This window comes from Lepus europaeus, chromosome 3 (assembly GCF_033115175.1).
Source record: "Lepus europaeus isolate LE1 chromosome 3, mLepTim1.pri, whole genome shotgun sequence".
NCBI classification, from domain to species: Eukaryota; Metazoa; Chordata; class Mammalia; order Lagomorpha; family Leporidae; genus Lepus; species Lepus europaeus.
Window position 1 is genome coordinate 129,572,844 of NC_084829.1, and position 26,160 is coordinate 129,599,003.

The 26,160-nt window shown below is 42.9% G+C and overlaps 1 protein-coding gene and 1 pseudogene across 1 annotated transcript in view; both read right to left on the reverse strand.

Annotated features, from left to right (window-relative positions):
- ARHGAP18 (Rho GTPase activating protein 18) overlaps positions 1 to 26,160 on the reverse strand; it is a 140,708-nt gene that overhangs the window by 103,293 nt on the left and 11,255 nt on the right. The gene's annotated exons all lie outside the window — the stretch shown is intronic.
- LOC133757289 (U2 spliceosomal RNA) lies at positions 11,866 to 11,997 on the reverse strand (annotated as a pseudogene).

Consider the following 26,160-nt stretch of genomic DNA (forward strand, 5'->3'; position numbering starts at 1 on the left):
AACCTACAATATTGAGTCAGCCATCCACCACACCTACACTAAAGGAAATATAGATATTTATGATATATTGTATACATATTTATATATTAATTTATATATGCTTTCATTGACAGGTGCCTACAGAGGAAGTCCTCTCATGAGAAAGGTTTTCTTCTTTCTTGAGTAATGAACTCATTCAGGAAACATTTATTGAGTTGCAGAGTCTAGTAGAGCAGTGACTTTTCCCAGGTCAGGATGTGCCAAGCATGAGGCAATAGATACATGGAGGGCAAAAAGAAACTGACAAGAACTCAGTGGTTCCCAGCAGGCTCCTAGCCAAGGGCAGGAGGCTGATAATGTCTGCCTGGGCTCTTGGCCAAGAGGAGGAAGGTTACTGGGCATTCATAAATACACATGGACAAAAGAAGTGAAAAACAAGAAGGGAGCAGAGGGTGGTGAGACAATGGAACAATGGCACAGCAAGGGGAGGAAGCATCAGTGGTGTCCTTTTCATCAAGGGGAAGGAAGGACTCACTCATCTATCAAAAGGAAGTAAAAATGGAAAGTGAGGAAAGAGGCAGCTCCCTTCTCCCTCTGTCACTTCAAATGCCCCCGGGAAATGCAAGTGCACCTGCAGCTTAGAGATACCACAGCTACTCCAGCTTCTTTAGCCTTATCTGGTCTTGTTTATTTCATTTCCCCCATTCAAATAGTCCTTTTCCAGAGTTAGATCCATGTCTCCCCACCCAGGACATGATGTAAGCCGGCAGACTGCAGCTGTAATTTATTTCAGAATGACCCTTTCGTTGGAGGTTATCACTGTGTGATGAAGCCCATGTGCAGGACAAATGCAGCATCCTCAACCCTTAGCCCCCAAGTCATCAGATTACTCAAACAGCCATCAACAAATATGGAAGACATTCTGTCGACTCAGCACAGCTTGTTTCTGAGTTCTTTTACCTCTCTTTGTAAACCCAAGAGCAGTCAACACAGGGGGAGCGTTGTTCCTTCCACCCCAAGAGTCTTCAGTCCAGCATTCAAGACCTGAAAAGCTCTGCCCCAGCTTCTCTTCCCCTTTAAGGTCAGATGAGCCCACTTCTCGCTTAAGCATCCTAGACTCTGGTCTGGCAGCCCTGGCTCATGGAGCCCACTGCAAGCCAGGCACCCTCTCTGCGTACAGTTCCCACTGCGTCCACCTGTTTCCTATCTTCCCCTGTCCCCAAACCACACAACACAGCCAATGTACTTCTCCAGCCAACCACTAACTTCTGCACTGTGCAGGGCACTGGCACACTCACCAAGCCACTCAATGAAGATGACGGGATACCTCTCAAGACAATCTGGTGGCACAGGAAGAACTGCCCATCTCCTCAAAGATCAACAACCTTACTGTTTGCTGGATGTAGCACTTTGGGTGAACACTCATTTCTGTTTTCTTAGGATGAAATGGGAATACCTACTTACTTTGCATGGCTGTCCAGAGGATGGGAAGTAATTTACATAAAGGGCCAAATTCTACCTACTAGATACTAATACACAAGGATCATGATTTTTCTAAAAAAAAAAAAAAAAGGAATCTGTGATTGGTAAAATATGAGGGCATAGAATTAAAACATAAATTTATTTTGGTACAAAACAATTTTGAGATTCATGCATAGCTTTTACATAATGCACATATTCCAAGAGCATTTTAAAGGTGGGGGTGGGTGGAATCTATAATCTACTGGTTCACTCTCCGAATGCCTGCAGTAGCCAGAGCTGAGCCAGGCTGGAGAAATCCAGGAACTGGGAAATCCATCAGGATCTCGCTGCAAGGTGGCAGGGAACTAACTACCTGAGTCGTCACCTGCTGCTTCCCGGGGTGCTTATTAGCAGGAAGCTAGAATCAGGAGCACAGCCAGGGCTCAAACCCAGCCATGTCAACACAGGGTGCAGGCATCCAAATGCCTATAACATAACATCCAGGGCTGGCCCAGAATGAAATCAGAAGTCAGGAACTCCATCCAGGTCTCCCATTTGAGTGGCAGGGACTCAAGCCCCAGAGCCATCATCCACTGCCTCCCAGGCACACTGGCAGGAAGCTGGATAAAAGCAGAATAGCTACAATTTGAATCAGGTGCTCCAATATAGCAAGTAGGGGTCCCAAGTGGTAGCCTAAGCCATCGTGCCATAACACTTGCCTCAGTTTATTGCTTATTTTTGGTCTTTGCTTGTCAACATTACCTAAATTTCCTAGAATGAACAAACATTATAAAAATTATGCTAAATATCTGCAGTGAGTGACACCACAGTTTTGGCTCCGCTATCCCCAATACACACAGAAACTACACTAACAATGTTTCCTTTTCACTTGACTGCATTTCTTTATCCCTTCGTCTTCCATCTAATTTTTCACTAAAAAATTATGCTTACATAAAGCAACTTTTCTTAGATGAAACATGGACAGTTTTCCCTAAAATGCCCCTTAGATTCAACACCAAAATGCACCCTTTAGAATTTCATTTGTGACCACAATGAGGTTTAATGTTGAATTTCAAGTTCAAACATTTGTGGTATTAAATTAGCTTTAAAAAAGGAAAAAAACTCAAAAACATCCTATTCTGCAGCTTAATGCATGTCCCATTCTTCTGACATTCCTACTTTCTCATATGGTAGGTATCTACAGTCACCTGCAGTTTTAATATTAATATTTTAGACATACTTTAATTATTATGTAAGCATAACGTACGATGGAAGACAGGGAAATTCTCTCACTCAAAACTGAATTGGCAATGGTGTGTGTTAAAATAAAAAGGAAGCTCAGGCATCATGGGTAACTTTCTGCCTGCATTCAGGTCGAGAATATTCATTTTCATCAGGATTGATGGTTCTATCTCACCATTTAAAAGCAAAATAAACTGCCAGCAAAGAGGGATACAGTGGTGGGTAACTTATTTGAAAAATCTCTTATACAACCTACTTCACACCAAAAGCAGAATCATCCAGGGGCTGATGTGGCGCAGATTAAGTCAATGGCCTGTTAAGCTGTCACCTGAGAGGCCAGCATTCTGTATGAGAGCCAGTGGAGGCCTGGCTGCTCTGCTTCGGATCCAGCTTCCTGCTAATGCACCTGGCAAAATAGCAAAGATGGCTCAAGTACTTGGGTCCCTGCACCCATGTGGGAGACCAGGATGGAATTCCTAGGCCTGGCCCAGCCCCAATCACCAAAGCCTTTTGGGTTGGGCCAGCAGTTGGAAGAGCATGAGCGTTCTCTCACTCTCTCTCTCTCACTCTCTCTCTCTCTCTCTCTGTTTCTCCCTCTCTTATTTTCTCTCTCTTTCTGTCTTTCCCTCTCTGGCTTTCAAATAAATGAAAGTTAAATCTTAAAAAAAGGGGACTCTCTCATATTCAGCTAAAAAAACAAATGCTTGAAACCATAGCTCTTTTTTTTTTATTATTTTATTTGAAAAGCAGAGACAGAGATCTTCTACCTGCCGATTCACTCCCCAAATGCCTCAAACAGCTGGGATTGGGGCAGGTTGAAGCCAGGAGCCCAGAATTCAATTTGGGTCTCCTATGTGAGAGACCCCAGTACCAGAGCTATCAGCTGCTGCCTGCCAGGGTGGATATTAGCAGGAAATCCAGGAACTGACCCCAGGCACTCCGATATGGGATGTGGCCATGGCAAGCAGAATCTCAACTGCTTAGTCCGACACCTGTCCCCCTCAGCCCTTCCCTCTCCCAGCCCCACTCTGCTGCCTCTTCCTTTCCCCTGTGGGTGTCAGGCTGAAACACCTTTATCTCCCTTGGCTCACCTGCCTGCATTGGCAGGAACCCAGGTTTCCTTAAAGACCCTCCATCTTCTTCCTTCAGGCCTTCATGGGTTCACCGACAGTGGCAGCTTTCCACCCATTTCCCAGCCTGATACCAGTTTTTAACTGTTCCCAGTGCAGAAAATGCGCCTCTTCCAATCATAACACTATAGAGCTCTGTTCCAGAGATGTCAGGGTCAGAAGCCTTGGAGAGCAGTTGGTTAAATAGTTCTCAACCTTAACAGACTGCCTTGTCCTTTACATAACATGTTCGTTATAATCTGCCCTGTTATCATTGTGAAATGAAGCTCAGATAATTTACTGGTACACAGTTCCACATGTCTATGAAGATGCCTTTTATCATAACATCAAGAAGAAACAAAAATTTTAAATATGCACTTCAGTAAGTGCTCAGACACTACTAGACACAAAATGAAATAATCAACTCTTTACATCTTGAGTTTAGATTTGAAAACAAATTAAGATCAGAAAGTATTCCTCATAAGACAGCCAGAAAATAGGAGCACAGAGGGACAGGAGGTATGTGGAATAGAAGGTGGAGCTAGGACAACGGAAGTGAGATTTGTATTTGACATCCCTCGGGACTATTGCTGGGCCAAGCCAAAGTCACGCAGGGCACCAGACACTTCCTTGCGTGGCAAGCTGTCCTGAGAATGTAGGAACCTGCCCTGCAAGCAGTGGGGCAACATCAAACACCCGCACAACTGACCAGAAGGCCCTTTGGCGGGCAATGCCTCCTCCACTGAAAAGGACTGATCTAGTGCAACTCCCATTCACCCCCATTTTGCCTGTGAGAACACAGTTTAACCAATTACACTTACAGTGCATGACTGCCAAGGACGCAGCTGGTTCGCAAACACATATCATAATCACTACACATGGACACACACACACGCACCTCTCTCCTCTCCTCCTGGCTCAGATTTCTCACCCCTGCCCTCTGTAATCTTCACACTTCAAATTCAAACACCCGAGTCCTCTGACCCCAATCCTCGCACATTCTTCCCTGAACATGTCTGCTGCCTGTCCGACACACATCAGTTCTCACAAACACGTCATGGCCCGAACCTTATTAACTCAAATCGCAAACATCTCTAACTCAGCGCTCCTCTTCTTCAGCCACAACCAACCTCCTTATTGTCTTGGGGACCTTCCAGTCCTCAACCAGTGCCCTCCCACAGCCAACTCTCTGAGCTGCCCACACAAATTCAAAATTGCCCCCTTACCACGGCTGTACCCTGAGTCTCTGTTAATACTTGTCACTATGGACTTTTCCCTTAGTCCTTATCGCATAGCAATGGGAAGTATGTTAAATTGCAGATCTCGTAGACCTCTGACAGTTCCTATTCATCAGCCACACCACAATTCTATGTAGTTCTAGCTGTCTGCCGATTATCTCCATTGGCCATGCTCAATCTGCTGGGCCAATCCCCTGTAGGAGCAATCTGCTTGTCTCCCTTCCCTCCCCAAGGCTGGAATTGCCCTCCGCTGGAATAAGTTAGCAATTACCAGGTCAAGGGAGACACAGCACACTAATTTGTTTACGTGCACAGAGGCACCACAGGAACGGGAATGTTGTCATCCTATAGCCCAATGAGGTTCAGAGGCTTAGCGGCCCTTCTTCATGGGCGAAAGGGAAGTAGGCGCTATGGGCACTTTTAGAGGGGAAGTAAATTATTTCTAGAAGAGATGAAAGAGCCCAGAGAACAGACAATTCCCTGGAACAAAGTGCCTCTGCACTCTGGGTATAAGGTTTGATTTTCAGTCTCTTCCTTTGTGATATGAGTTGATCTGCACTGGTTCATGAACTTTCACTAAGAACCCTGAAGGCAATTGTGTGGTGCTTTGATGGACCCAGCCCTTGGGTGGATAAGGGAACTTCATAGTAAAACCTCATCCCATCTAGCACCTGCTGAATCCCAAGTGTCTGTAATTGAAAGTGATTGGCAGACAAGGCACCACATTTTAGGTGAACAGTCCCTGGACTGCTTCATCATAATTCACTCTACCTATAGACAACCAGTTAGACTGGCTAGCAGTGAGGCAATAAATTATGAGGAGGGTCGCTTCCAGGAATATCTTTCTTTGTGCTCCATGTCCAGGTAGAATGCCTTCTTTAATCTGGTTTCTGTTAATACACTCAATAGGGGCCAGCACTGTGGTGTAGCAGGTAAAGCTGCTGCCTGCAGTGCCAGCATTCCATATGGGCACCGGTTCAAGTCCCGGCTGCTCCACTTCCAATCCAGCTCTCTGCTATGGCCTGGGAAAGCAGCAGAAGATGGCCCAAGTCCTTGCGCTCCTGCACCCACGTGGGAGACCTGGAAGAAGCTCCTGGCTCCTGGCTTTGGATCAGTGCAGCTCTGGCCATTGCAGCCATCTGGGGAGTGAACCAGCAGATGGAAGACCTGACTTTCAAGTAAATAAATAAATCTTAAAAAAAAAAATACACTCAATATAAGTTTTCCATTTCTAGCCTTGTATTGGTCGCTGGATTGTTAAATCATCAACTACAACAGAGCTGGAGAGATGAAAGGAATTTTTACATTGCTGAGTCAAGTCATAGTGGGTTATAGCAGAAGGACCAGAGTGCCGTGACGTCACTGGTCCTGTGCAGATGACGCTGCTACTCACATCTCTCCACTTCCTGCCCAGTGAGTCATTTCAGAACAATTACAAACCTTTCAAAGTACAAGGAAAAGATGCTTTTCCCTAAGAATGAACTTTTGCACAAATTTTAGAAAGATAACCCTACTGTCTTTCATCTATACTGAACTTAAAACTGGAGATTTTTTTTTTTTTTTTCCTGGCCACATATTTTCATGCCACAGGGAAAGTTGATGCAAATATCTAGTTTCGCGCTCCCAGGTTAATTTCTAGGGTTTTATTTTTTCCAAATTAAAAAAACATTTTCCTTTTGCATCTAAGGACAAAATAGTCATGCCTAAAATTTAATGTTTCAAATGACCATTTGTAAATTTTGCAGCATTTGTGTTTCAAACAAGATTTATTTTGGAAGTATTTTTCCTACTTTTTGACTGTATAAAAAAATCAAATAAATCACAATATTTAACATTACTACCAGCACTTTTTAAATCTCAATATTTAATCTGAAGTCATCTCTTAAATCTCTAATACGCACTTCGCTTGCTTTACCTACTGTCCATTAGTCAACAATGATCCGCATGTTCTCCAGCTCCCTTTGCAACTCCTCAGCTCTAAACTATTTAGTTGACAAATCCCTGGAATGATGACATAATTTTCATTCCTTTCAAACCTTGAGGTTTTTAGCATTTGCTTCTTTTAAGTTAATGCACCACCAGTTAGCACTTTTTAATGGCATCGATAGTGAAGACCACAGTCAAAATCCAGGAAATCAGCTCCTTTCACACCCGCAGGCACATATCACTGCACAGAATGAACTTCGTTAGCCTGGAGGTCTGACATTCCTATCATTTGAAGTTATCTTATACTCCACTTTAAATGTAATCAAAGCACAGAAAAGGAGAGCAGACCTATTACCCCAATCTACTCAATTGGATGAAAAACTAGGAAAAAAAGCTTCAAAGTTCCTGGCTCAAATTTCATTTTCTTCATCTCTCCACCCAGAGTTTCTCCTCCCTTCCTCACTATCCATCCTCCCCGACCCCTTCAACACACTCTTCTCTTTCAAAAAGGTTAACAGTCACTAATCTGTGCCGCATTTCTTCCCAAGCCTGCCTCGGACTTCTAGTCAGAAAGGAACACATTTGTGGAAATGTTCTACAATCCGTCTGAGAGCTTCTGTGAAGCACGTGTATCTACATGAAATGTGTCCCGAGCAATCCTCATTACCATAATCACCCGTGTAAAAGCAAGCAAGCGTCAGCTACCGGCTGGGCTCACGAAGATTTCTAGTACATACGGGCAACGCACAAGGCAAGAGGCCTGCCTGGCTCTATCGTTAACTGGGTAATCTCCACTATGTCACATAATCTGTCTGGCCTACTCATGGGAGTACAGATTGTGAACATGATACCTGTTTAAGCATCCAAATTCATTGGTTCCAGGAAATTGTAAAAATCACACTGAATTATGTTTCTGTAACATGACTAAGTGATCTGATACAACAAATACATAGGTGGTGAGCCCGCTCAACACAGGCATTTCCTAAGAGTTAAACTCTGAATCCCCGGATGTTCAAAACATCAGCTCGTTAGCACATATTAAGTGTGGTCAAATGAATCTGTAACTAATTCAAATTTCATTTTCATCATTTAAAAAATTTTGATTAAAAAAAATGCAATAATGCAATTAAGAGAGCAGAACAGCCATGAAAGAATGGAGCTCTCACCATCTGCCAGGGAACTCTAAAAACATTTGCCCAGGGAGTTTTGTGTGTGCTCCTCACAACCACCTTACTATCTGGCTTGGTCAGCTGAGAAACAGGGACAAGTCATGAAGAAACTTGCTCAAGGTTACAGCCTAAGAGGGAGAGCTGCGCTCGGGCCCCAGGCAGTGCACTTTCTCCTCCTCCAGGGGCCAACCCCTTCACCTTGCAGCCTGAAATTAAAAGGCTAAGTGGCAGTATGAAGGTTAGTCCAGTCTAACGCGAATGAGCTGCACAACCTTGGAACAGATTTTCCATATCAGCAAGGGGGAGGAGTTTGTTGGAGCAGCTTTAACATTCCAATGGTGTTGTCCTCTGGAAAGCCCAAACAGCATTTATCACACACATCTCTGGGGTACCTCATGGCACAGCCATTTCTCCTTTCCCCTACTTAGTATAAATGGATCTGTAAGCGGCCTTGGTTCCCAGCCTGAGTGATCATGAGAGCATCTCAGCAGAAATAGGAAGCAGACTTTAATTGTTTTCCTCATCCTTTGTTACTTGGGACCCATGTAATCAATTCTCCTATGTCCTTAGGCCTAGCTGTGCTGCCAATGGAATAGCAATCAATTGCACAGCAAGTATGGCCCATAGCCACCCAGCTCCACCCTACCCTGCTCCATGTTGTCCGGAATGGGAGAGGCACCTGAGCCACGTGTAACAACTGACCAGCACTGGCCATTAGTCATTTTAAATGGCAGCTCTTTTTTCTGCTGAAAATATAACACAGATCTACCAAATCTCCTGGCTGGTGCCCTTGGGGTCTGGCACGTGATCCATTATGTCAACTGTCCATCATTGATTCTCTCCTTGTTATATTCCAGAAAAGGCTACTGAATAGTAAAAATGAAATGAAGCAAAGCAGAAAACAAGTAGGAAGGAGTGGGGAGAGCTGACCATTGGCCAAGCTTGCTCATGCACACAATTGGTCAGTGTTCCTGTACCGGAAGGAAAAGAAATGAAGCTGTAGCAACAGGTAACAGTGTAGTCCTACAAGCTGAAGTGGGCAGGGCTGAGACTGCCGTGGCATAGCAGGGAAAGCTGCTGCCTGTGACAGCAGCATCCCATACGGATACTGGCTCAAGTCCCAGCTACTCTACTTCCAATCCAGTTCCCTGCTAATGTGCCTGGGAAGGCACATTAGATGGCCCAATCTTTGGGCCCCTGCCAACCACGAATGAGACCCAGAAGAAGCTCCTGGCTCCTGGCTCCAGATCAGCCCAGTTCCAGCCCATGTGGTCATTTGGGGAATAAACAGTAGATGGAAGATTTTTTCATTCTTTCTTTTTCTTTCATCCTTTCATTCATTCTCTCTTTCTCCCTTTCTTTTTTTTCTTTCTCTCCCTCCCTCCCTCCCTCCCTCCCTTCCTCTCTCTCTCTCCCTCCTTCTTGTGTGTAACTATGAATCTAACCCACCTTTCAAGCAAATAAAGAAATCTTAGAAAATAAAGTGGGAAGGACTGTTATTTCTGCTTTCTGTCCACCATGAAGGTTAAGTGACCCCATAAGAGGTCATAACAGAGGGAGCAACAGAAGAACCTACAAAGCAATCCATTAAATATAGTTAAAGGCATTAATCACTGAATATTCCTAAGTACATGAAACCACCAATAACTTCAAAGCTGTACACTGGCTTTCTAAAAAGGGGTATGCTTTCCAGGCACACTGTGAATCGTGATCTTATGGGTGGTATCTGAGCCCTCACACATTCAGAAACTTCAAAGACCATTTCTTTTCCATCCATGGTGGAAATAGGATGCAAAGATTCAGCTCATCCATAGAGCCTCACTTAAAGCTATACTTTGTAGGCTACGACATCAGACAGTCGTAATAATAATACCCTTCTAAATGCCTGGAAGCAGCTGCCATCGCAGGCTCTGCATGTCACAACCTGCATCAGAGAGTCCTGGCTCTGTCCCGCCCATCACCAGCTGGATGTGTGTTACCTTGAGCTGTCATTTTATCTCTCTGGGCTGTTTCCTGGCGTACAAAAGGAAGTTACAGGACCCAATGACGCTCAAAGTCCTTTAAGCACAAAAATCTATGATGACAAAGTAAAAGCAGTATCCTTGAAAATTATCTAACCATCAGTGATTTATTTGCAAATGGATAAAGAACTACTTGCCTATTCTTTAAAAGGAAGGAAAATACAAAACTCAGGGACAACACCCCCATTAAATTTCCCTATCATCAAACTTAGATAAATCATAAAGCTAGGTCTAAAATTGTAGAGATCATCAGAGTAATGTGCCAAAGGTCAAATTAAAATAAAAAGTTACTTTTTTGAGTCAGCTTCTGTACCTATTTTTGTTGTCCATAAAAATCATACTTGCTTAAAACTAGGGGTAACTAACTAGTTTTGGCCAGTGGGGTAAACTCTAGCTTTCATTCATCACGGACAGTTAAAGTTTTGTCTCTAAAACAAATACGGCACTGCTTTAAAACATTTAAATTCTGCCTCTTGGTTGGGTGTGTGTATGTTGTTCAGCAAACTCCTGGCAATGTCCTTAAAGTGAATGTTAATGCTTCCAGAATATTCAGCGCCAGCACAAAGCAACAACTGGTTAAGCTATTTCGCAGGATTTCGTCACCACTAACTACCTCAAAAGGCGTGCTGGCTCCTTCCCTGCACAGCCACGCTCAGTTCTCTTGACCTTAGCAATTCAAGTCACAATTCACCTCTCCCAACATCATTTGTCTTGGTCCTTACCAAACCTTCGCTCCCAAGCTGCAACATTCCACAACCAGCTGGCTTTTAAGCTTCTTGTACAGAAAGAATACTCATATCAAAGCTATGAGAAATTTTAACGTATCAAGGAGAAAGTGAATGTAAGACAGCAATAACTAACAAGTGAAAAATGAAACTTGGGTAGGAATGTCATCCCATATCCTCCTTCCCAGCTGTGCCTCACATTCTAACAAAGTAGAATTAAACTTGCTCTTACAAGATAACAGAAAAATGATTATGTGCCTTCAAGTATACTCGCTCACCCTAGGAGAGGGGCAACCGTCATGTCAGACTTCTTTCAAAAAGTGCTCAGCAAACCTCAGGGATCCATAGCATGGGTCCTTTTGGGTCTCTGAGCAATGTTTACATAAAACATGAAATAAAATTCTACCTTACATCTCTGTGCACATATCTGAACTGAAATGCATTATTGATTAGAAAGTTACAGTTTTCCATTGATCTGTTTTCTCAGTCTACAATGATACAACTTTTGTGCACAAGAAAAGCACTGTAGGCAGACATGTATCAGACACACACCACACACTCCTCAGATGCTCAGCCAGCCACATGCAAGAGCCGTGGATGGAGTCCACAATCTTCAAGTACGCTTCCTCACTCTGCATTGTCATCTCTCATCTTGGCACTAGGGAGACAGCAATGAACCTAGTAAAAACCCTGCCCTGGCAGAGATATAGCAAAAGAAAACAGCTAACACAACAACAAAAAGGCGTGGAGAGGTGGGAGGTGGGGAGGTGTGGACATTTTAAAATGGGCTGTATATTGGGCCCTAATCCTCAGTGGTACAATAATGGTATAACCAGTGGCTCTCAAGCACATCTGCATATAGGAATCACCCAGGACTTACCTCACCAAATCAAAACCATAACTGATGCCTGTGACTCATACGGAGATCCATCGATCTAGCCAGAGCTTTGGAAGTTTACAATTTTTCTAAATGTAAAACGTTGAATACAGATGTAAAATGTTATATATATACCCTAACTGTATGTAAAAGTGCTTAAATTTGTCATACCTAAATATTTGGGGTAACATTATTAAACTGATAAGAACAGATACTACCCTTGATCTTAGCCAAAAGGCCGAGAAGCGATTGGGGTAACATTATTAACCCAGTTATTCATCAAATCACCTTACACAAGATACTGTACTTCCTCAAGATATTGTACTGAGTACAAAAGCTACTTCCAGATGATGGGAAATGTTAAGAATGCCACAAGCAATTTCGATGTCTCCAAAAGTGTTATGATAAACTTTTTCTTTCTTTGCTCAATTTTAAACATTTTTAAAAGTTGCACTCCAGTGCCAGGCTAATGTGATTCTCAGTATCAGGTGCATCTGTAGAACGCTGCAGACCCAGGAAGCACTGGGGTTTTATCTACACCGACCCTAGAAAACATGCATTTGAACATAAATCTCTGGGCCAGTGCTGCAGCACAGTAGGTTAAGCCATCACTGGCTTCAGCCTGGCCCAACCCCAGTTGTTGCAAATGGGAGTGAACCACTGGATAGAAGGTCAACCGATCTCTCTCCCTCCCTCCCTGCCACTTTGTCTTTCAAATACATAAATCTTTTTAAAACAAATAAATCCTTAATACACATTTGGTTAGTCCCAATTTATCTCATTCTCCTAAGAGATGTGTTATAAAAAAATGCTCCAAGTAATATTTATTACTCAATCAGTCTATTCTAACATCATCTGTCATCTGGACAGTTATTACTCATAAGGGGAATTAGTCCCTGACAAAAAAAGAAAAAGAATAGTGAGAAAAATAGCTGGGAACATAGATTGGAGCTCTGATTAGGAAAACATTCCTACTTAAGCATGTGCTCATTTGGAAAATATTTACTAAGAACCTACTATGCGCCAAGCAATGTGGATACAATTATAAATTGGTCAAACAGAATCCCAAATTTATAGTCATACTGGGAATACAAACACGCATGACACAACTACATGGTTGCTTTCGGAAAGTGAATCTGATGATCAGAATTCAACTAAGCCAGGCTCATATTTAAAAGTTTCTCTGAAGCACAAGAGGGTTCTTTCATAAAAATTAAATTTAGTGGCACAGCCCTCTTGACCAAGTTGTATCCCATTTCATTTTTATTTCTCTTCCCTCCTGTGTTAAGTTTCCTGTGGTTGCTGTGAGAAATCATCACAAACGCGGTGGCTTAAAATCACAGAAATTTATCCTGTCATAGTCTGGAGGCTAAAATCCAAAAACAGGATCTCTGGGCCAAAGTCAAGGTATGGCAGGCTGCCTATGGGATCCATTCTCTACTCTTCCACTGTCTGGTGCTGTCAGCTTTCCTTTGGGACCACATGACCGCAGTCTCTGCCTCCATCTTCATATACTTCCCCTATGTGAGTCAAATCTCTCCTTCTCCCGATAAAGACACTTAGACCTGCATTTGGTGCCCAACTGGATCTGCCAGCAGGATCTCCCATCTCAAGATCCCTAACTTAGTCACATCAGCGAAGACCCCTTTTGGACTTTAACTTCCGGAAGTCTTTACCAGACAACCACACCTTCTCTGAAAGTTTAGGAGTGAAAATGGATAATTTCGGGGAAAAAAATCCAACGAGACTAAACCAGAGCATTTACTGTCTGTCGCAAGTACATCCAAAGAGTTCATCCACGTTTGAACAGGCCATCATAGGCAAGAGTGCTTACTCCTCTGTCATTTCATGTGTTTAGGATGAAAATGTAATTAATTGATACTGGAAATAACTTTGTAATGACACCATAGTATATGTGGATTTCTGACAGTGGTGTTGTACAGTCAAATTTGAATGTTCTACTTGGTAAAAAATAAAGTAAACCCCTGGATATGCCAAGAATGATTATGTACCATCATACAGTCAGTAGGCACCCCCTGACTGGGGACAGCAGGCCTGGCATTAATCAGATGCTGAGACTCAGGGACAAAGAAAACAACATGTTCTAGGCATTTATGGGTTTAGTCTAAAACAGAAGGAACAACTAGACACGTAAGTGAAAAGAAACAAGAGACTGAAAAGCAAAACACAAAAGAACTTTTTTTTTTTTAAAGGAAATTGTGCACATAATGCTGTCCTTTTTAAAAAGATTTAGTTATTTGAAAGGCAGAGTGACAGAGAGGCAGAGTGAGTGACAGAGTGAGTAAGTGAGAGAGAGAGAAAGAGAGAGGTTCTCCATCTGCTGGTTCACTCCCCAGATGGCTGCAATGACCAGAGCTGGGCCGATCCGAAGCCAGGAACCAGGAGCTTCTTCCGGGTCTCCCACGTGGGTGCAGGGGCCCAAGGACTTGGGCCATCTTCTACTGCTTTCCCAGGCCATAGCAGAGAGCTAGATCAGTAGTGGAGCGGCAGGGCTTTAAACTGGCGCCCAAATGGGATGTCGGCACTGAAGGCAACAGCCGTACCCACTATGTCACAGTGCGAGCCTCACATAATGCTGTTTTATCAAAGAACACCATGCCTATAATAACCCATTTGTATCGAAGGACATGGGTTGATAATCTCATCTCATAGGAACTGCTCTATTTCTCTCTACTCCTTCTGCTTCCTTCTTTCTTTCCATCTTGCCTTCCTTCCTTGCTCCCTTCTCCCTCTTCCTCCTTATCTTCTCTATTTCTTACATTTATTAAAAACTTATGAGAGACAGAGAGCCAGGAAAAATGGAGGGAGGGAGAATGAATGTTCTCCTTCACAGTTCACTGCGCCAATGCCTACAAGTCTGGGGGCTAGGACAAGATGAAGCCAACAGGCTGGAAGTCCATTCAGATCTCCCACAGGGGTAGCAAGGACCCAAGCCCTTGAACCACAATGTACATTCACAGGAAGCTGGACTCAGGAGTCAGAGCCAGGACTTGAAAGTAGGTACTCTATTATGACATAAGGAATCTTTGTCCTTTAGATGAACACCTGCTTCTCCCTTTTTTCTTTTAACTGCAATGGTTTCCAGTAGTCCTTTCCAGACTTACATAATTTAGAAAAGAAATATGGCCGGCGCCGCGGCTCAATAGGCTAATCCTCCGCCTGCGGTGCCAGCACACCGGGTTCTAGTCCTGGTAGGGGCGCCGGATTCTGTCCCGGTTGCCCCTCTTCCAGGCCAGCTCTCTGCTGTGCCCCAGGAAGGAGGTGGAGGATGGCCCAAGTGCTTGGACCCTGCACCCCATGGGAGACCAGGGGAAGCACCTGGCTCCTGCCTTGGGATCAGCACGGTGCGCCGGCTGTGGGGGCCATTGGAGGGTGAACCAATGCAAGGAAGACCTTTCTCTCTGTCTCTCTCACTGTCCACTCTGCCTGTCAAAAAAAAAAAAAGAAAAAAAAAAAGAAAGAAACACTAACAATCTGAGGTGGAAGCAATTAACAAAGGGTTGCAAGCTTTTCATCCGTCAAATGAGGACTTTAAAAGAAAATGAAAAACTACATCTCCTTGCATATCTTCATTAAAATACTTGATCACATAAAAGGATTTATAATCAAATTCATTCAAGAATAAACAACCAGTATCATTTTGTCTGGAAGTGTGAATTATAGGGCAAGACTGCTACTAAGCAACAGACTGGAGGAGAAAAAAAAAAACAAAAAAACAACCCTGACTCATCAAACACGTAAAGGAGAGAGTGGAAATGGCAAAGACTTTCCTTATATCACAGTTTTCTCCAGAGCTGGCCTGGTTCACCTTTAACACCACAGTAACCATGGTACCCAATGGTGAGGTGCATTGGCCTGGCACGGAGTGGGAGAGCCAAGGTGAGACAAGAACACCATCATAAATCATAAAAGGATCTGAGGATAACTAGAAAGTCACACAGAGCTGTTGCCATGGGGTGAATTTCGCTTTAAAAAATTTGTGTTTCAGCCGGCGCTGTGGCTTAACAGGCTAATCCTCCGCCTTGCAGCGCCGGCACACCGGGTTCTAGTCCCGGTCGGGGCGCCGGATTCTATCCAGGTGCCCCTCTTCCAGGCCAGCTCTCTGCTATGGCCCGGGAAGGCAGTGGAGGATGGCCCAAGTGCTTGGGCCCTGCACCCCATGGGAGACCAGGAGAAGCACCTGGCTCCTGGCTTCGGATCAGCGCGATGCGCCGGCCGCAGCGGCCATTGGAGGGTGAACCAACGGCAAAAAGGAAGACCTTTCTCTCTGTCTCTCTCTCTCACTATCCACTCTGCGTGTCAAAAAAAAAAAAAAAAAAAAAGCTCTTAAAAAAAAAATTGTGTTTTGTGTTTCTATGTGGGTGCAAACTGTTGAAATCTTTATACTAAATTGATCTTCTGTATATAAAGAGAATTGAAAATGAATCTTGATGTGAATGGAAGGGGAGAGGGAGCGGGAGAGGGGAGGGTTGTGGGTGGGAGGGAAGTTATGGGAGGGGGAAGCCATTGTAATCCATAAACTGTACACTGGAAATTTATATTCATTAAATAAAAGTTAAAAAAAAAAAACAAAAAAAAGAAATGCAAAAAAAAAAAAATTAAAAAAAGAATGCCAAGAAGAAGACATTTGGGAGAAAGTGATTTTCTTACGTGTGGATTGAGAAAGGAAAACTGCCGAAGGCCAACAGACAAGGCACTGACACCATGAGATGCCTGCGGTACAGACCGACGTTGACTCGTGACCGTGCAAAAATAAAGCCCAGATCTGAAAATCTTAGGGGGAAAAACAGCAAAGCTCAGGAACAGGCTCCTTGAGCAGGCCTGAGGAGAGAGGCGCGAGAGATGACTCAGATGTCACGAGGGGAGGGCCAGCAGGCCAGCAGCAGGTCTGCCAGCGACACAGAGGAAGTCGAAGAGGAAACGATGGCCATGACAGCGAAGAACTATAAATGGTTACATATCTGTGGTTTCTCCTGCAAAATGCATGTGTGGGGCGTTCTGGATCCTACCCTTTGGTTAAAATTTAACTGTGAGCAGGGCAGCATATTAACTACGCAAACTGTTGCTCTAAGATAGCAGACCTATCTTAAAACACAGGACTGAGAAAAAGACAAGCTCCAGAGTGGCTAGCGCTGGTGTAGTATTATAAGGAACCGGCAGTTTCTTTTTTTTGTACTTTTATTGTTTTTTTACATCTTTTTCTAGAAAGAATGCTATTCTGTTGTTAGAAGTTTTTAAAATTTCATAACTGAGTAGGTGAGAACGTGGTGTACTAGTTTGTAAGTTTCATGGACACACACACACACACACACACGTGTTCACCAACTTTAAGTTTTATACGGCTTGCAGCACGTGGGAGTACTCTAGACCATCACTAATATCTCCATGTTAGTTAAGGTGTTCTGTCTCGAAGTGACTTGCAAGCATTATTAAAAATGTATCATTCACACACAGACTGACCACATTTCAACCATATCATAAACTGATATGAAAACTTCATATTGAGAATTTCAGCTCAATACACATTTAACTAAAGCCTGACACTACCCCCAGGGAATTTTGCCCTGAGATCTGTGAAGAGCCCTCTAGAAGTATAAGGCTATCAGCAACAAGATTTTCTAGTGTTAAACACAGCACTTCATGGTCGTGAAGAAGGGGGTGGGGCACTTCCAAACTAGACGAGACAAATGTGGCATGGAAGGCCAATGAAAGGGAGACCAGCCATTTCTGCTCCCTTACCTTAGGCAAGAGAGAAAAGTGGACACAGGGCAGCAAATAAGAGAACAGACCGTAGACGCAGGCTGCCAGCAACCCAGCTCCACCCACCCCTCCCTGCATGCCACCTGGAGCAAGTTTCTTAGGCTCCGTGCCTCAGTTTCTCAAACTGTAAAACAGATCATAATTATACCTACCCTTACAGTATTGTGAAGTACTTAGATACAAACCAATATTCTACGGTAGGATATTATAAAGCGCCATGGCAGCACCAGACAAATACAAAGTGCCATGTAAGGTTAGCTATTACGAATTTTTTTCATCATAAAGTGTGAAGTTGAAAAAGCCTCATCCTTCTCAAAAAATTCCATTTGTGAGCAACCATAAGCTGTGCTAATCATGTTGGTGGTCATTTGATACGGCTTTTCCATATTCAGAAATACAAGGTTGCTGTTTTCCTTCTACTTCCTCTTATTTTCAGCTCTGACTCACATACAAAGATGTATAGGGTGGATAGGAGAGTTCCTCAAAATGAACCCAATCCCAACAGCGAGAGGCCTAGGCACCTCTGTATCTCCCACTGTGTCATACTCCACCTTCCCCCCCAGGAAACTGAGGGAACTTCCTGACTCGAGGACCTGATAAGCGGGCAATGACTTTCAAAGTCAAAAGCAAGCTGGGCCTACTATAAAAGGAAAAGGCCGTGCTAGAATAAAATTTAATAAACTCATTACATTTGTTGTTAAATACATTAGGTAATAGTTTATAAAAGCCTAGAGCTGCCCCCTCCCCCACAAAATGCCACACAGTCTCTCGGAACCCAGCTGAGTATCTTCCCTTGGCCATCTCTCTGGATTCAGGGTCTTCCACCGTGGGATAAAAGCCAGCACTCAATGACATCCCAACGCCGCACCCATCCTATGCAGGCTGGACTGCTCCCAGCAAGCTTGCCTTCCCAGCCAAGCTGTGTTCATCAGCCCCCAAATTCCTCCGTGCATTCTGCCTGTTTTACACTCACCCACAGACTGACTGAAAACTACACGCTTAAAGGACAGAGTTAGGAGACGGCCTCGTATGACAGAAAGTTCAGTAGGGATCAGGCTTGTTTCAGCTATTTGCTAACGGCCTGTGTGCTTTGCGTGGGTTAACTCACTTAATCTTCACAGTACTCTACTGCACCCAAAGTGGTAACTTGTTCAAGATCACCTAACTGGTAAGTGATGAGTCCAAGACATGAAACCATAATATTTCATAAGCCAGAAGTCCCTCTTCCCACCCTGTCGGGGGCTAGGATGGAGCTGTAGGGGAGGAAGGTAAGTGCTTTCTGGGAGAGGGAGGTTGGGATGGGGATTCATATTACGCCAAGGATGCTAATTTGGCTGGGAGATAGGACACTTGAGGAAGGAGGTAGGAAATACTGGGAGTAGAGACCAATTTGTGGAAGGCCTTAATTGTCAGTCTTGACTGAAGAACTGGAGCTTCGTAGGGCCATGTCTCCTTGTAGCCTGTTCTCAGAATATGCTAACGCACTACTATGGACGCTTGGATGTACTGAACTGGGGCAGGACTAGAACCCGGTGTGCCGGCGCCGCTAGGCGGAGTTGATTCAGTTCTGCTGTAATTAATTCCATAAATTTAAGTAATGTCTAATGTCAATAATGAGAAGAGATACAAGAGATTTGGCTAACTGTTCATTCAGAATATTTTATTTACTACAAAACCAGCCTATGTAAATGTGTGTAACGATCTGAATGGAAATTATAATTTAAAATGCACCAATGACTTATTCATAATACTATCTTCATATATGCACAGTGCCTAATGTGATGCAGTGAGCAAAACGAATAAAATCACTGCTTAATGAAATATATGATTAGACATATTCCTACATATGTTCTACTTTAATTAGAAAACACATATATCTGATGTGGCTTTACCAAAAATGGTAGATTTTTATCTCATTTCAAGTCATCTATTATTATACATAACACAGAAATTTTCCAAATGCAAAATGATGCATGTTCCAAATATAATAAAACATGACAATTCAGATAGTCAAGAAACAGCTGATTGTTTACATTAATCACAAGTACACTTTTAGAAATTTAATTAAGGTTCACTTTCAAACAAAACATTTTCCTTACTTTTTTCCCCAAAATGTAAAGCCAATGAAATATTAAACAGTATGAATATTCACTCTGAAAATATTAGAGCACTGAGGATATATTCAAGTAATACAGTATTATGCAGATCTATAGCATTCAAGGCCAGCGCCATGGCTCAAAAGGCTAATCCTCTGCCTTGCGGCGCCAGCACACCGGGTTCTAGTCCCGGTCGGGGCGCCGGATTCTGTCCCGGTTGCCCCTCTTCCAGGTCAGCTCTCTGCTGTGGCCCAGGAGTGCAGTAGAGGATGACCCAAGTGCTTGGGCCCTGCACCCCATGGGAGACCAGGAGAAGCACCTGGCTCCTGCCTTGGGATCAGCGCGGTGCGCCGGCTGCAGTGTGCTGGCCACGGCAGCCATTGGAGGGTGAACCAATGGCAAAGGAAGACATTTCTCTCTGTCTCCCTCTTTCTGTCCACTCTGCCTGTCAAAAAAAAAAAAAAAAAAAAAGGCAAATAGCATTAGGTAAAAAAAAAAAAAAGATGCTAGTTAATTGCAAAAATATCATGTAGCAACTGTTTTATATCTTGATAGTTTCCATATTTGGGCTACATTTAAGCTACTCCTTTGCAGAGTAGTTCAAGGCATGTTATATTAGTGAACAAAATCCTCACAATAAGTGAATCATTCATTTGGTCCACTAGTGAAAATACAATGAGAAGAGATGCAATTTGTGCATGTGAGGCAAGTGAATGGTCACCTTCAACATAAATACACTAACATACTTTCACTAATTCCAGTCCTCGATAAAGCATGATGCAGACTTTCATCCTGGCTCTTATCACCTTGGAGCCCTTAGGAGCCTGAGGAACTCCACTTAAAAAACACTGACGTAGGAATTGGGGGTGGGGAGACTCAGAACCATGCAGATCCCTTGCTGTTACTAGCTCCGTGGAAAGATCTAGCTCAAGCTAAAAGGAATTCTGTGTCCTTTCACATTTTGCAGATTAAGCTCATTTTTCCTAATGAAATTCACCCTTTGAAGTTGCTTAGATTATAAAGCTTCTAGTTGGAAATTTGAATAGTCCTCTCCAAGCATTAAAACTTACTGGACAAGATTCCACAGAACAAAATTTTATGAGTTTTTTTTTTTTTTTTTCAGTGCTGTCAAGTAAAAAATGAAAAGGAAAAAAAAAAAAAAAGTACACCTGAATAGGTACTTTCCTGGCCACCTATCCAGGAAGCATAAACAAGGGGGTAGGAAACACCTCACATTGGCAACAGACGAAAGGTCTCTGGCTGATCCCCCACCCACATAATTGCAGGAGTCTCTTCCACCCACGGAAAGCTTTCTGGTGCCCAAAAGGCTGCTCCAGGCCCTCAGGTTCACTTCCCTGCAGCCATGAGCTCTGGGAAATGCTCGGCTCATGCACCTGACGCCCCTACTCCTGGCCCAACTAGCAACTGCTTCTCCAATTCTCCACTGCTAGGAGCACTCCAGGTGCAACCTCTTCTTGTGGCCACCTTGGCCTGGCCGGGGGCCTCCTTAGTGTTGACACGGCCAGCACCTCTGCAGAGAGGCAAAACTGGAGCCCCTTCCTTCCATAATTGTTTCCTCTTCCAGGCCCATGCCCAATTTTTTTTTTTTTCCCCTGTTCTTGACCCTGCAGCCCAGAGATGCCCTCTTGCCTTAGCCCGAGATCTCTAGACCCACTGGCCTGAGGCAAGGGCAAGGTAGCCAGGGCATTTCTGTCAGTTTTGTTTTCACATTGTGAAACGTTTTCTTCTTTACCAAATGCATGCTTCCTTCCTTCCTTCTCCCCGCAGAGGCAGGCTGTCCAGGGCGCAGGTCTGTCTGTGCAGGCCCCTTTCTCCAGACTATCGCATCATGGCATGCCTGGGGCTCCCCTTCGCCCTCTTCGTCCTCCCTGCACTGATGTGGCCAACTTGGCAGCTGGAGAAAATCCTTCCATACCAACCACATGGCTCAGTATGGAAAAATGGTATACGATGGAGGATTTTAGCAAATGTGTAAACACGGAGACATCACCCCCACCACTCTACCTGGTGTAGGAAGCACCGGATGGCATGCTGGGAAAGCAGAAATAGTTTAAGCGGACAGAGAATTCTATTTTTGCTAAGATTTGCAGTTTGTGGCAGCAGGACATTTATGGGAACATGTCACACAGGGACACCTTGGCCTGGAAACTCACTATTTATAAAACAGGTCTAGGTTTGGGACCAAGAATAAGTTAGTCCCCGTACTTTCAGTCTTCTGTCAAATTTCAAATTACTTTGCCTATACGTGGGGAAGCCCCTTGAAAGACCTGTGGTCAATCAATCACTTGGTCAGTATCTACAAACTAAGAACATCTAAATGCTGTGAAATGGACCCAGGGCCACAGAGAGTTCCAAGCAGTGCTCTCCAGCCAGCCAGCCCTCACTCACCACCTCCTTAGATACTTTCAGTAATTTCGTCAAAAGTGCTTCTGAAACACTGAGCAAGTCATTTTATTTTGAGACCTCTGGGTCTGTGGTAGGCCAAGACTTTATATCCTTGCGGCCCCCTGAAGTATTTGAATGACTTTTACTAAGTGAAAAGGAGCTGTTCATTGGCAACTGTAAGAATTCCACAGCTTCACAGCCAAAGAGAATTGCTCATTTGGATTCCAGCGGAAAGTTCTCAAGCAAAAAGGAAGGGCAATGAATCCGTCGACAAGATTGCTGGAGAAGACTTGCAGACAGCACGGACTCACAGCAGTCTTGCGCTCCTACTTCTGAGACGAACAAGGAAAATCTGATTGTTTAGCCTTTAAAGGAAAATATAACCACGAAGGGCAGAGATGATGGTAGTGGTGGAGATGTTTGACGGGCATTTCTTGTTACTGTGTCGGGCTGGTTCCGGGAGATTTTTCAATGCATTTGAAGAGTGCTTCCAGGTCACAAATGCTTACTGAGGGAGAGAGAAGAGAGGTTTCCACCCCAGAACTCTCTCTTCTGCTCTATCTCCAGGAGCCCTGACATCCCTGTGGGCTCCCAGAGCACACCCAGACTGTTGCTTTGGAAAACCAAGATCAAGGCTTGCCATAGAAGACATCCCCCATGTGAATGGAGATCTACTTGCTTTCAATGGAGAAAAATCATGGCTCCACTCACTCTACACCTCTCAACAGAATGAACATGACCAAGGTTAGCTGAGCACTTGTACATACACAGCTATGTGCAAACTGTGATCTGGCACCAGTCATCCTGGATACCTCGAGTTTCATCTTTTTTAAGACAAGGATAATAATTCTCACCTCATGGGGATTAAACAAATTCCATTTTAAAGTACTTGCAACCTACAGAGTACTCAATAAATATTTGCTTTTCTCTTCCTCTATGGTATAATTTAACCCGGTCACATGGACGGTTGGCCACAAAACACAGGACACACTTGAAGGTTACATAAAATGGCTGAATTTTATAAAACGATTTACTATTTTGTTGCAATAAATGGCATCTAGGTGCCTGAAAGCAAACAAGTGATTTCCCGAAGTACCTATTTTACTACCTATGAATTACCCAGAATCCGGATGGCACAACCTTCTCTAAGCACCAAAGGAAATAAGAAGAGTTTTCACTCCAAAAATGAACACAAACTATCTGAATGCAGACATCTCACTGTACTTCAGTTAGCTCTGCATATACTTCCAGAAATCAGAATCAGTTGTTAAACACTGGAAACAATGTTATTCCTATGACTAGAATGAATAGTAAAGACCCTGACAATACATTGCCCAGATCCAAATTCCAGCCAGCCGCGCCCTAAAGTCTGAACTCAGGCAAGTAGCTCTACCTCCCTGAACGTCTGTTTTCATCTGACCGTGGGGCTAATACCATCCATCTGGCTGAGCTGTCCTCCAGCTCATTTGCAGTGATCCTTCTCTGATAAACAATGATCTGCAAGCAAACACTGAGATCATCCTTGCTTTCCAAATGGAAAAACACATAATGCATTGGCCCAGGACACAAGTCAGTTTTCTAAAACTTAACACACAACAGAACTCCAAGAAACAATTAGAAAGATTAAGGGCTGCTCTAGGCAGTGACATGGCACTTGACTTCTTTGCTGACATTGCCTGTCTTTCAACATGTCTCACTATACTAAAAATGTCACTTGGAGTATTTCCTCCATGTTTGTGATTAAAACTTCATACCGGCTTTGTGGCCATAAATACATTTTTCCCTATAGAAACATAAGGTAAAAGTGTTTTATTAAAAGGCTTGTGTTCTATGAAACTTGGATATTAATAAGCAAGAAACATCTCTATTATGGAAACAAGTTCACCAAGAGGAGAATCTGCAGAGTCTGGGCATATCTATAAAATGTATGGAGACCAGCAGAAGGGAAGTTTAAAAATATTACTACTATTATAAAAATGACTACTACAGTTCTAAATTATAGCTAGATAGAACTAAGAACTTCTGGGGTTCTATTGTACAGTAAGGTGACTATAGATAATGTACTGCATATTTCTCTTAAATAAAAAACTATAAGATAGGACTTTGGATGTTTTCACCATAAAAAAATGTTAATTGTTTGAGGAGACAGCTATATTTACCCTGATTGGATAGTACACAATATACATATGCAGCAAAACATGACACAGTGTAAATATGTACAATTTTTGCATGTCTTTCAGAAAATGTTTTAAATTAAAAAAATTTAAACTTACTCCTACTATTACAAAGTATCTTACTAATTCAAAAACATCACATATAAAGAGACAGAAATATTTGGGGGATTTTACAAATTGTGTTCCCTGGAACACTAGTAACAAGTATTGTACAAAAACCTAAGGGCTTCCAGGTCAAATAAACTTGGATTATGCTATCCTGCCACCAAGTCTCTGTATCTATCTTTTAAAGATCAAAAATATTCACTAGAATGTTAAATGGTACCAGAATTCCTGGGGCTTGTTTACACCAGACTACAAAACCCTTTCTAATGGAACACCTATTAACAATTTTCCACACACAGTTTGAGAAATAGGGGTCTGACACTAATTTGTGGAAGAAATTTTTCTCTAAGCAGATTAACAAAGTATTAGTCTCTCCTGAGAGGTGGAAATAGCTATTGAATGGGTCTTTCATTTTCAGAGTCCATGGCCTGGCCTTTCCCTTTAAGCTTCAGGCATCAAACTAAGCTCAAAACAGGATCAGTCTCTTTCCTTGACCTATAAAATGGACATGACAAGGACTTCCAATCTACAGCACAGGGAATGAGAAAATTGGCAAAAATTTATTTTTCCAAAGGACACGAAGTCCTATGGATTAACTGACCTGCCAAAACATCACCACCCTTTCTATAGACAAAGAATTTTTAATTTATGTGTTAACTTCCCACCAAGACAATGACAATCCCAACATGAAGATACAATCTCTTAAAAAAAAAAAAAAAAAAGTCTTCTAATCTTAGAACACTGTTTTTTTTTTTTTTTTAAGGTATCCTTATTTAAAGGAATTGCACTCTAACCAGAACTCAGAGAGTCCCTTGATTAATTATCTGGTTCCTGTCTTTGAAGGAAGTGTGACAAGAGGCAAATAGAGGTTAGTAACAAATACAATCAAGCAAAATTTCTAAACAAGAGAGAAAGGAAATCTTTCAGCAATGCTATTAAGACTCAACGATAACAGATACTGGATGACTGCTAACTCTAACTGCTGTACAGGGAGTCGAAAAATCAAGTAACTCAAATACTGGTAATTAATTTTTATATAGCCTCTGGGATGTTTTCCATATGTAATATGCTATCTCAGAAATATTATGTGCTCCAAAATACTACATCTACATCCAATAGTCCCTCAGAGTAAACATCACTGGATGTAAACAGCAAGGGCCTTTGGCAACTTGGCTGCCCGCAAACAGAGGGGATTCTTTGATTTATTATTACCACGAAGAATAAGAGCAAGTTTGCATGTAAGAACTTCTTAGGTGCTAGACCCAATCATGTTTTTCAAAGGGTATCCTACTTCTCAGCACTCTACTCTTCACAAACTCAAATTGGAGCTTGTGTCTAAAATCAATTTTTAAATTTAGATACTGTTTTGGAAAACATTTTTGAGAAGCAAGTGTAATTTCGGGGAGGCAGATAAAAAGACGGTATAATAAATTGCCCTATAAACAATAAAAACCCAATCCTTTCAAAGTAGCAATCATTTCACAAATAGAGAAGAGTCCTATTATATACAGGGCACTGATTCCATCTAGGACTTAGGATAAAGAAAAATTAATATCAAGCCCCTGCTTTGGATATTTATGTTCTTCATGAACAGAAAAATTCCCCAACAGAAACTTACTATACAAAGATGAGGCATACATGCATCCAAGATGTGTAGATACTAATGGAGAATTTTAAAGTCAACTTCCTGGAAACAGAGGTTTCTGCCTAAGAGCAGAAGACTAGAAAAGGCAAACGAAGCCAGATCCAGAGAGACTGGCGACAACAAGTAGCTCGTCACCAAAGACGGCCACCGTCCATTCCTTGGCCTCCCTGTTTGCAAGTCCCTTCCCCACTGACAGGTGTCTATGC